Source organism: Lolium rigidum, chromosome 2 (genome assembly GCF_022539505.1).
Source record: "Lolium rigidum isolate FL_2022 chromosome 2, APGP_CSIRO_Lrig_0.1, whole genome shotgun sequence".
NCBI classification, from domain to species: Eukaryota; Viridiplantae; Streptophyta; class Magnoliopsida; order Poales; family Poaceae; genus Lolium; species Lolium rigidum.
The window spans coordinates 94,775,014-94,786,504 of record NC_061509.1 but is presented as its reverse complement, the minus strand read 5'-3'; positions in this window follow the sequence as shown (position 1 = coordinate 94,786,504).

Genomic DNA, 11,491 nt, shown 5'->3' with positions numbered 1-11,491 from the left:
AAGAGGGGCAGTCCAAACGGGTTCTATGGATGGCGTGTACCGCTTTGCTTTGGACGCTGTGGAACCTTAGGAACAAGTTTACGATTGACGGGATGTTCTCTCGTCAACCTGTTGGTGGTTTATACAAAATATCTATGTACTTGCAGGTGTGGAAGCCAGTGGCTAGGAGGAAGGATCGCGAGGTTGTGGAGTGAGCGATTGGCTGGATTCGCGCCCTCCACTCGACCATCAGGGACATCGAGTAGCAACCCTCCTTCCATGGCCGTGTATCTCCGGTGATGGCTTAGGCGGTGTTGGGGCACTTGCTTGCCATAGATGTCTTTGTTGTTTTAGCTTTCCGTCCGTTGTATGTCGTCGATGTATGTGGGTCAAGACTTTGCTTTGCGTGTTCGTGTTGTACGCTGCCGTTGGGGCTTTATTAATTTAAAGCCGGACTCTGCTCGAGCCTTCCGTCAAAAAATAAAAAGTTCATCCGTCGTTGATAATCAATAGATCAGTTGATCTCGTGCATAGACGAATTGACCTGAACCCATAAAATTTGGCTCCTGCCTCAGCGAGTCAGCGCCATCCGTGAACATGTGTACTCAAAGAAAAAGTTTGATTCTGAAATCAAAAATATATGGCTTCACCTAGATTTGAACCGGAGACCTTCGGTGTGTTAGACTATCGTGATAACCAACTACACTACAAAACCTTTCTTATTGACTCATAGTTTACTCCAACTAGTTGAATGCCCGTGCGTTGCTACGGATTAGTCAAGTAATACAAATGAAAATTCATACGCACAGAAAACACAGTGTGACTATAATGAAATATTTAGAGAAATTACCATGAGAAGCAATTCATAAAATCTAATTCCATAACATGATATCTCAAACTCATGACAATCAACTTTCAAGAACCTATTTGGAATTAATATACCATCTCATCTACTGAAGTGTGGCATAGTTCCTCATTTTCGTCGTCCATGTAGTACCTCACCACGTGTCTTCCCCTTTCCCGAATCCACAAGTGACCAGCATCCTTAAGCAATGTTCCTATCACAAACATGCTTCAAAATCCCGTGGACTCTACCTTCAGCCCCGTAATTATACAAAATTTTCGCAAGAGAGGGTCATCCTTTCTACATAAAGAAGAAAAAACGATCAACTGAAGACTAAAGAGGAAGATAGAAGACAAGGGCAAACACTAATGAAAAGAATCACCATTTATTAATGACAATCTCATCTCACGTATCTTAATGATAAAGAGGGTCGCCCAAAATAAGTAAGTTATACTTACGATGAAAGTAATTGTGATTTACTTGCATAATTTGGAGATCCGCTCTTCAATTTGGCATGCATTAGAGTAACTCTAGCTATTTCCAAATCAAAGAGGATGCTAGACTCTAAATTTTCAGAGGTGTGGTGCATATAATGTTACCTAGTAGGTTAACTTTCATGTACCCAGATTTCGGTGTATTATTCCAGCAAACAAGGCGCATGAATAAAAGAAGCTAAACCAAAGTGGTCTAGCTAAACAAAGGTTTAACCAACAATAATAGTTCATTGGTTTTATAGCATGCAGAAAATTCATTATTTTTTAATACAGATGTAGTGCATGAAGAGATACTACCGGGGTGATCTACCAATTAGGTATATTTACGCTCTAGAACCAATGAGAACCAGCTTCAAGGTTGGTACAGAATACATGTTTCATTTATGTCTACTCCGCGCAGACTATTTGCTGGGACAATTTTATGTTATTCACTCATATCTCTAGCTTATTTTTCTCAAGCAGTGTATCTATATGAAAAGCTACCAGCAGAAGAACAGTTGGTGAAGTTGAATTGGTGTTACTACAAAATCAGGTGAACAATTCTTTGGTGAAAGAGCAGTATACGAAGCATATTTTCTATCGATGCATGCAAAAGAGACCTCTATGGGCCAAACAGGATACAAGCTCTAATGAGAAGAGCTATCTTATGAATTCCAATGCTAAATATTTGTAAAATGCAAAAAAAAAAAAACGAAGCTGCGTCACTGATTGATATACTCCCAATGCTGAAAAGTGAACTTTGGTTTGATCGGCCGCAAAATCTAGGCCTTAAGGTCGTCGCCTGGTCGCGTCGATGAGATGTGTCCTCACCTGATCTGGACCTGCATTGGTGTTTTCTTGATGACCCCTAGTCCTACATGCTAGTATTCACCTCTCGTGGAGCATGCGGGGGACGAAGGGGTCTTGGTTCCTCCTACAACAATAAGTAAGATTAAATGCATTCTCACCGGTTGCCACATTGCATATAACTACATATTTACCAAAATGGAAGCTGGAGAGCGCCATGCAGGCGGTTGCTGCATCAGCAGCAAAGTAGGTAGCAGATTTATCTCATAGGCATAGCAGACTCTCCTCCCTCCCCGAAGTTTGTGCTCGCGGCCGCCGCCTCTTTCCTGCACCACTCCATCCAGCGTTATCTAGACATCTTCCTCTCTTCCTCCGGTGCTCAGCTCCGATCCCGTCATCAAAGTTGTCAACCGCGTGCAAAGCCATCTGCCCATCCCTCGGGGTTCTTTGCATGTTCCTTTGCGGCGCTCTTCGCATGTCCTGCAATGGAACCAAGATGACCATTCCGACGCAGCTGAATATGAAATGCAAGTTTGTGAAGAACCGTGACGATAGCGAGAGGGTAGCACATTGAAATCTGTCAACAGGGGACATAAGCATGCATCATATTAGAAAGGTTTAGCACCCGGGAATGCAATAAATCAAACACATGGAGTGCAATATGCAAAGACAATGAAGTGTGGCCAAAAAATGCCAGGCATGGACTTGACGAGGATCATGCCGGTGGCATCTAGGCATGTGTGGTAATGAAATCTCTTCACCTTGGCGCAGGTACGGGCCCAAATGAGGAAGGGGCCGAAGAAGACGGACGGCCAGAGGGGGAACCAGCCCGACGAGCTCTTGCCCAGGATCTAGGGCACGTTGACGGAAGTGTGCAACATCTCGGTGATGACGTATGCGACGTTGATGGTTGCCAGGATTGGGACTGTGGCGGCGGAGGTCGTCGACGGAAGGGAATAGGCGAGGCGGTGCCGGTCATGGAGGCAGGCAGGAGAGGCCGGTGTTATAAAAGCGACAAGCAAATAACAAAGAACGAAACAAGAACACACGCAGGGGACACAAGATTTAACGTGGAAAACCCCTTCCAACACAGAAGGGGAAAAAAACCACGGGCGCCAGCCAGCAAAACTTCACTATATCGGGAGGTGTTTACAAACGCCGTGGGTTATCTTATATTCTGATAAACCCTAGCCGGCGGCTTACAAGATGTATATATAGGCGGTGCCAACGATCCGTACCGTACCCCCTTCGTAGGCGTCCCTGCGGGGCACGACGTATGGGCTAACCGACTACGCTACGCTTCGGCCCAAGCCTCCGGCGACGGGCCTCGCTCCGCTCGTCGAAGTTAGCCTCCCTTTAGTATATGAATTTGGATCACAATACAACAAACTCCACCTTGAGACAAATTCCATCTTGTAGCATGAACTTCAACAATCTCCCGAACGGACAAAGGAAAAACACTTGCTGGCGCCAACGGCCACTTGGTCTAAACAAGTTATACCAACCAAGCTCGAGCAAAGCTCAAACTTGGAAACGAGGAACTGGCTTTGTCATCATATCAGCAGGATTATCATGAGTACTTATCTTGCATACCTTCAGTTTACCTTTAGCAACAATGTCGCGAATATAATGGTACTTGATATCAATGTGCTTTGTCCTCTCATGGAACATTTGATATTTAGTAAGGTATATTGCACTTTGACTCGTCGAAAACAAGTTAATGCAAGAATCATCTCCACGAGCTCAGCATACAAACCTTTCAACCAAACGAGACTCTTTGCCAGCTTCATTAATTGCCATATATTACGCTTCGGTCGTAGATTGGGCAACAACAGATTGTAACGTTGCCTTCCAACTCACAGACACATCCACCAACGAGTGAACACATAACCTGTGAGGGATCTTCTCTTATCCAAATCGGCAGCAAAATCTGAATCCACATAGCCAACGAGTCCCTCACCGGTCTTGCCAAACTTCAAACAAGCTTTCGATGTGCCACGAAGGTACCCGAAAATCCACCGAACAACTCTCCAATGTTCTTTTCCAGGATCAGCAAGATATCGACTCGACCAAACTCATAGCATAGGATAAATCGGGACGAGAACAAACCATGGCATACATCAAGGAACCAACAACACTAGAATATGGAACTCGAGACATGTACTCAATATCTTCATCGGTACTAGGACATTGCAATGCCGACAATTTGAAGTGAGAAGCAATTGGTGTACTAACAGACTTTGCATCATGCATATTAAAACGATGAAGAACTTTCTCGAATGTAATTTTGCTGACTAAGAAATAACACACTAGATTTTCTGTCTCTTGTAATTTCCATACCTAGTATTTTCTTAGCAGCACCAAGATCCTTCATCTCAAACTCACTACTTAATTGTGCTTTCAAAATACTGATCTCTTTCTTGCTCTTGGCAGCAATCAACATATCATCAACATATAACAGCAAGTATATTGGTGATCCATTAACAAACTTGATATAAACACAACTATCATACTTAGATCTCTTAAACTCATGTGCAAGCATAAATGAATCAAACCTTTTGTACCACCTGTCTTGGAGACTATTTCAGACCATAAAGGGACCTCTTCAACTTGCAAACAAGATCCTCCTTACCAGGCACAACAAAACCTTCAGGTTGGTCCATGTATATCTCCTCCTCAAGCTCACCATGCGAAAAGCAGTCTTTACATCTAGCTGCTCAAGCTCAAGATCACGCATAGCCACAATACCAAAGAATGCACGAATGGAACTATGCTTCACAACCGGAGAGAATACATCATTATAATCAATACCTGGAATTTGGCTGAAACCTTTTGCTACTAACCTTGCCTTAAACCTCGGAGGCTCACTAGGAGACAAACCTTCCTTTCTTTTAAATATCCACTTACAGGCGGACAACCTTCTTTTGTTTAGGCAAGGGCACAACATCCCATGTGCCATTCTTGTCAAGCGATTGCATCTCCTCTTGCATAGCAGAAATCCACTTCACGTGGTCAACGGATGCAACGGCCTCGGTATATGTAGCAGGTTCGGTACCATGCTCCACCTGTTCAAGCACAACTCAAAGCATGAGCAACAAGATTACATTCTTCAATTAAACGAGGACGTGGACCTTTGTTACGCCTCGGTCTATCGGCAGCAATGGAACTATTTGTTTGCTCTGCAAAACAGGTGGTGAGTGCTGAACAACTGTGTTATCATTTTCAGCAACATCATTTTCTTTCTCCTCCACGTGCTCCACCTGCACGCTAATCCTCTGTTGCTCATCATCGAATTATCGGAAAAATCAACGACATCGAGTAACATCTATAGATGAACTCTTATAAAACATCACAGCCTCATTAAAGACAACATTCCTGCTATGCAAAACTTTCTTAGTTTCAGGATTCCATAACTTGTATGCCTTAACTCCCGAACCATAACCAAGAAACACACACTTAACAGCCCCGGGCTCTAGCTTTCCATTATCAACATGAGCATAAGCAGTGCAACCGAAAACTCTCAACTGTGAATAATCAGCAGGTGAACCAGACCATACCTCAATAGGAGTTTTCTTATCAAGCGGAATACAAGGTGACCTGTTTATCAAGTAACAGGCGGTGGAGGCTGCTTCAGCCCAGAAACGTCTATGCATACCGGCATTAGACAACATGCAGCGAGCCTTGGAGATGATGGTTCTGTTCATCCTCTCCGCCACACCATTCTGCTCGAGGAGTATATGGGATGGTGTGGTGCCTGACAATGCCTTCGTCGCTGCAATAATCATTGAAAACAGTAGAACAAAACTCCATGCCATTGTCAGTACGAAGCAATTTAACTTTCTTTCTGTTTGCTTCTCTACCATAACTTTCCACTTTCTAAAAGCATCAAACACATCAGATTTATGTTTCAGAAAGAAAGGCCACACTTTTCTGGAGTAATCATCTATGATAGTAAGCATGTAATTTGCACCACCAAGAGAAGTCTTGCGGGAAGGTCCCCACACATCAGCATGCACATAATCTAAAATCCCTTTGGTGGTATGAACGGAAGCATTGAATTTAACTCTTTTATGCTTACCAAAAATGCGAGTGCTCACGAGAACTCAAACTTACTCAAATTGCAGCCATCTAGCAGGTCTCTCCTGTGCAATTCTGCCATGCCATGTTCACTCATATGTCCAAGACGCATATGCCACAGATTAGTTTTACCAGGTTCATCGGGAATAACGAGCAGCAGCAATACCAGATAAAGTGCTACCTCTAAGAACATATAACTTTGCAGAATTCATATCACCAATCATGTGAACGAGAGAACCTTTTGTTACCTTCAGAACTCCGCGAGAACCGGAGTGTTTGTACCCGTCAACATCAAGGGTACTGAGAGAGATCAGATTTCTGGCCATGCCAGGTATGTGTCTAACATCTGTCAGAGTGCGTGTCATGCCATCATGCATCTTGATCTGAACGGAGCCAATGCCCACGATCTCACGTGGGTTGTTATCTCCCATACGCACAACATCTCCATTCTGCACAAACTCATAAGAACTGAACCAGTCTTTGTTACAGCAAATATGAAACGAACATGCAGAATCAAGGATCCACTCATCATTACCAGAAACACAACCAGCAAACACAACTAGGCAATCGCCATCAGAATTATCACTGGAAACAACAGCAGCCTTACCATCACCCTCAGATTTGTTTTTCGGTTGGTAGGTACCGTTTCTTTTCTCTTTGTTCTGCAACTTCCAGCAATCATCAATATTATGGCTAGTTTTCTTACAATACTTGCAGAACTTACCATCTCGTCCCTTGGACTTTGAGCGACCTCTCGTCGGTCTTGCTCTTATCTCTCGTTGTAGTTGTTGTTTCGTTCTCGGTCCTGCCTCGGACCTGCAGGTGCCTCTGCCTTAGATGACGAACCCTCTCGCCTGCACCATAGATTTCATCTTTTCCCTCTGCTGGAGGGCCTCATAAACTTCGGCAAGGGTTAGTTCATCACGACCGTATAACAAGGTGTCTCGAAAATTCGCAAAAGAATTAGGCAACGAGACTAACAGTATAAGAGCTAGATCCTCATCATCATATTTTACCTCCATGGATAGCAAATCAGAAACGATCTCTTTAAAGATCGATAGGTGATTCATCATTGACGCACCTTCTTGCAGCTTGTGCGAGAATAATTTCATCTTCACGTGCATCTTACTGGTTAGATCTTTGGACATGCAGATCGATTCCAGTTTCAACCACAGCGCCGCTGCGGATTTCTCAGCCAGCACTTCCTGCAAGATATTGTTGGATAGATGAAGCTGAATTAATGAAAAAGCCTTACGGTCTTTCCTCTTTTCATCGTCGGTCCAGGTCTTGGCATCTTTCTTGCCAAATCCATCAAGAGCTTCATCCAGATCAGAAGATTGGGTAAGTATCGCCCTCATCTTCACTTGCCACAGAGAAAATCTTGTGGTGTAATCCAGCTGCGGTAGATCGAACTTCAAGGAAGACATGTCGCAAAACCCTAGATTGAAACACGGGCTCTGATACCACTTGTTATAAAAGCGACAAGCAAATAACAAAGAACGAAACAAGAACACACGCAGGGGACACAAGATTTAACGTGGAAAACCCCTTCCAACACAGAAGGGGAAAAAACCACGGGCGCCAGCCAGCAAAACTTCACTATATCGGGAGGTGTTTACAAACGCCGTGGGTTATCTTATATTCTGATAAACCCTAGCCGGCGGCTTACAAGATGTATATATAGGCGGTGCCAACGATCCGTACCGTACCCCCCTTCGCAGGCGTCCCTGCAGGGCACGACGTATGGGCTAACTTCTGACTACGCTACGCTTCGGCCCAAGCCTCCGGCGACGGGCCTCGCTCCGCTCGTCAGAAGTTAGCCTCCCTTTAGTATATGAATTTGGATCACAATACAACAGCCGGCCTGGGTGGTGGGAACCTGCGGCGTCGTAGAGGTTCTGCAGGCAGGTCGCGCGGCGGAGCCAAAAACCTACAGAGGCGGCACAAGTTGGGAGCCTGTGGCGGCGAGAAGAAAAATCGGCGATAAAGCAGTGATATATTTCATGGATATTGCCTTACACCTACGAATAGGAAAGACATCAGGGCAAGTAAGGAAAGAAAATATCCGCAATTATATCTTTCCTGATGTGTATCACACGTTGGGAAATACGTGATTGATTGAATATGATTCATGGGATACTGCATGATTTTGTTTTGCAGGGAATCATGATTTTGATATTGTGCGATGACAAAAAGGAAAGAGGCACGACTTGCCTTGTAATTAGATCCGACAACTGGACGTTAAGCTTAGACCGTGAGATTAGATTGAATGTCCTAGATTGTTTTAATGATGACCATCAAAGTGTGTTGAGTGTCAAATGATCAATTCTCATTTAATAGTAAAGATTCTCAAGAAAACTACAACTAAAGAGGGAAACGTGAGGGAAATACGATTGTCAAGTAGGCCTCTTATTTAGAGGATCTCTAGCAGACACCTCATACGTGGCCTGGGGCCTGGAAATATGATCCGGCCCGCAGCCAAAAAACGCCAAAATCCTTATTTATCCCGCACGGAGAGCTCGATGCGGGCCAAACACCATCCGCACCACCACTGCTCCGCCTCTCCGCCGACGAGCAATCCATGCTCCCGCCAACGAGAAATCCACGCCCCGACGTAGATCCACCGCCGCAGAAGCTCCATGGTGTCCGGACGCGGCTCCACCGGTCATGGGGGCAACCGGATTGGTCACAGCGGCAGGAGAGAGCGCGGTGACGATGGGCGCTCCGGTGAGAAATCGGAGGCGGAGAAGAAGCGCTCGGATACGGTGCGCCTCTGAGGCTCCTACCACTATAGCAGGTACGGGGTTGCGCCGCCGCCCGTGTTTTCTAAGCGGGAGTCCGCCGCCTACCGCCGCCTCATCGTCCTCGAGCTCGCACCCTCCTACGGTGCCGGTGAAGCTGGAGCTCGAAGACGCACCCGCGTTCGCGCCTGGCGATTTCATCGATGACGCGAAGCTCTAGTGCATCCTCCTGAAGCTCAGTGAGGGCGCCAGATTCAAGCCCGGCGACTTCGTCGACTATAACTACCTCGACATTGTCATTGGGCTCGTCCCGCAGACGACCCGCCGTGAAGCGGACAAGGCGGAGGAGTGGCTGCTGGTCGCGGAGGAGCAGGGCAAGATCTTCGTCGACCTCGGCAACGACGGCCAGTGAGAAGACCGCCGATGCGTCACTGCCATGGCACAAGGCTCTTGTGAGCATCCGAGAACCGCATTTTGGTAGTAGGTTGTCGTGGGAGGGAATGTAGCTCGAATCATAGCCAAATTCGAGTAGCTTTTGTATGATCGTAGGCAAAATTATGTATGAACTTTCGAATGCAATACGTTTCTATCTCCCTTGTCAAAAAACTTAAAATAAATATGCAGTTATGTTTTAGCGTATGTGGTCTGCAGACGCTAATGTCGGACACCAAATCGCGAATTTCTCAGCCTACAAACGCGTATATGGGGTTTAAGGTTTGAGGTGTCGGCTAGAGTTGCTCTGTTCTGGGCCTCTTTCGGCCTGAACCCGTATTGTCGTAGGATTATTTTTGGTTTCAGCCCGTTTTTCAGTGGGTTCAGGCAAAAAGAGGCCCAGGACGGAGCCCGAACTCGCGGCCTGACCCGAAAAACAGTTCGGGGGCCTAAGAAACTTGGCGGCCGCCCAGTATTAAAACGGGCCGCGGAGGGGAGTTCGGTTTCCAAACCTACTCCCCTCCGCCGCTAGCACTCGCTCCGCCGTTGCTAGTCTCCTCTCCGGCGAGCAATTCCGTAGCCGCTGACGTCGCTCCGCCGCTGCCGCCACCACCCCTCCCTCCGCAATGGGGCGCTTAAGATGGAGCGGTAGGGGAGGCGGCCAAATCGGCGGCGGGAATCGGCACCGCGTCCGTCAGGTGTGCGGTCGGAGGCGGACCGCGCGAGGCGGGCGCGCTCCGACAGAACTTGGAAGCGGGCGGCACGGAAGTGGCCGCATCCGTTCGCGCGCCGGACAGCGCGCGAGGAGGCGTGCGAAGGAGAAGCCGAGACGCCCCCCGCCGGCTCGTCCAACCCGCCGCTACCGGCGCTTCCGCCGCGTGGCGAAGACAACGACGCAGACGGGCCGCCTCTCACCTGCGGGAGCTCGGCGGAGGCGGCGGCGTTCGAGGTGGCCGCGCTCGTCGTCGCATAGGCGTCGCCCGCACGGAAAAACCCTCCGCCGCCGCAAGAATTGCCCCGGTGACAATCCGGAGCCTAATCTAGTAGTTTAATTAGTCAAATTAACGAGCTTACTAGGGTTAGTCATGTATTTTGGCTAGTTTTTGTAAATTATCTTCGAATGTAGCTCGATCGGAGCAAGATTTGGTTTCATTTCGCAAGATCATCGCAACACATTTTTCCGCGACAGTTTCGTTTTTCAGTTCGTGAATTCGGTTTTTTTTTTTTTTGAGAACTCGCAGGAGATCTGCGTGTCATTTTATTAAGCATAAGAAGCGGACCAAGATGTCCCATACAAGCGAAGAGTATCCACCCAACGAACCGGCCTAACTAAGTAGGCGAGAACTAGTGAACATCTCTAATCCGTCTACCTCTACACTCACACCACACACGCCATTCCTCGAGGACTGATCCTAAGGTAGCATTCACCGGCGACATCTTGCCATCAAAAACCCTAGCGTTGCGCTCGAGCCACAGCATGCGCAGAGTGAGCATGATCAACGAGTTGGCCTTCTTCCTATCCGCCAGCGGGAACCGATGAGCCGCCCGAGTCCACCACTCGTTGATGCCGTCGTCCCCCACGGGAACGATATTTGGGAGCCCCAGCCGAACCACCAGGCCGGCACAGACCTCCCGAGCGAACCCACAGTGGAGCGAGAGGTGGTCGAGGGTTTCATCGGCGACGTTACATAGGGGGCACAGCGTGTGAGTGGGCAAACCGCGACGCATCCTCCGATCTGCCGTCCAACATCGATGCCTCAAAGCCAACCAAGCATGAAGCTTGAACTGTAGTGGTGCGAAGGAATCCCAGATCAGCCTCGCCCCTGGCAGCCCGCACGTACCATGCCAGAGCACACGGTAAGCGGACTTAGAAGAGAACTGGCCATCGCCGCGCCATTTCCAGGAGAACCGATCTTGCCCATCCCCAACCCGGGGCACGTGAGAAATGGCCTCCCATAGGCGCAGGTATTGAACAACCGCCGGCACGGATAGCTCACCGGTGATGTCCGCAGCCCAAGCATTCCCCTCAAGCCCCTCCCGCACCAATCTGCGGCGGCGTACGGTCTCCCGCACGAGGTCGACGAGGTCCGGGGCGATGGTCGCCGCCGTGAGACCACCGATCCAAGCATCCTCCCAAA